The 1,147-nt window shown below is 37.3% G+C and overlaps 1 protein-coding gene across 1 annotated transcript in view; it reads left to right on the forward strand.

The window, feature by feature from the left end:
* chmp4ba (charged multivesicular body protein 4Ba) overlaps nt 1-1,147 on the forward strand; it is a 7,295-nt gene that overhangs the window by 1,232 nt on the left and 4,916 nt on the right. The window lies entirely within an intron of this gene.

The raw sequence follows: 1,147 nt of genomic DNA on the forward strand, positions 1-1,147 counted from the left end.
GATGACGGGACATGCTGAGATGTGTCTGTGGGACGTTGGTCCACAATCACGGGACATGCTGAGATGTCTCCGTGGGACGTTGGTCCACGATGACGGGACATGTTGAGATGTCCGACTGCTGGCTCGTGTTTGGACGCACAGCTCACGGCTCCATCTGAAAGTATTTTGAGGACAAGAGCAAAGTGTGAGAAGCTGCTCTCAGGTGCATCTGTCCCTGATATCAACTCAAGTACAACAGCTCTCAGTGGAGGAAGTACTCAAACTCTGTACTTAAGTAAAAGTACAGACTGACAAAAATGTACTCTAGTAAAAGTAGAAGTACCACATTAACATTTTTACTTAAGTAAAATAAACAAGTACTTGCTTTTTAAAATACTTAAAGTATTAAAAGTAAAAGTACTTGCTGTATGTATTACATAATGTAATGGTCTACATGTCTTTAAGTCTGAGTACCGTATGTATATTTTCTGTAGTACATTAATAGTGTCGTTCCATTTTACTGACCGATGCTGCAGATATACATGTTTTTATTGTTTACTCTGCGACACAGTTCAACCTGGACTTGTGATTCTGTGTCAGAATTTCAGGGATGACCTGCAGAGTTAAATGTCATTAATCAAATAAGAAACAGGAACAATTTTACCTTTGAAAGTTTTTATTCAACACAAAGTAAAACCAACGTGTCATTTTAAACTGCAGTAAACACGTTTAAGTAAAAGTTGTCTGATGAACAAAAGGAGCATTAGACACAAGTGACAAAGAAACATCTGATCAGTTCAACTGCAGTTTGTCATCAGCTCTAGTTAAAATATGTCTATTCAACCTTGTAATGGGTCGATATTGAACAATATTTTAACTTCCTGACAACATTTTTAAAACTTGGACCTGAGTGTCGAGACATTTGGAGACATCTCTCGTCCCCTAACATCATGAACTGACACATTTTAATGTTGCAGCAAGAAGTTCTTGTTCAAGTTCAGAAGAAGTTGGTTTTCAAAGATTTTGGAGTCCAGTCTGGTTCTTTTGGGAGAATCTGTCCTGCTGTACTGAGCAGTCTGTCAATAGTCTGTCAATAATGTTTCAATAGTCTTTCAATAATATTTCAATAGTCTGTCAATACTCTTTCAATAATCTTTCAATAGTCTTT

Source organism: Nematolebias whitei, chromosome 7, assembly GCF_014905685.2.
Source record: "Nematolebias whitei isolate Nwh7 chromosome 7, NemWhi1, whole genome shotgun sequence".
NCBI lineage: Eukaryota > Metazoa > Chordata > Actinopteri > Cyprinodontiformes > Rivulidae > Nematolebias > Nematolebias whitei.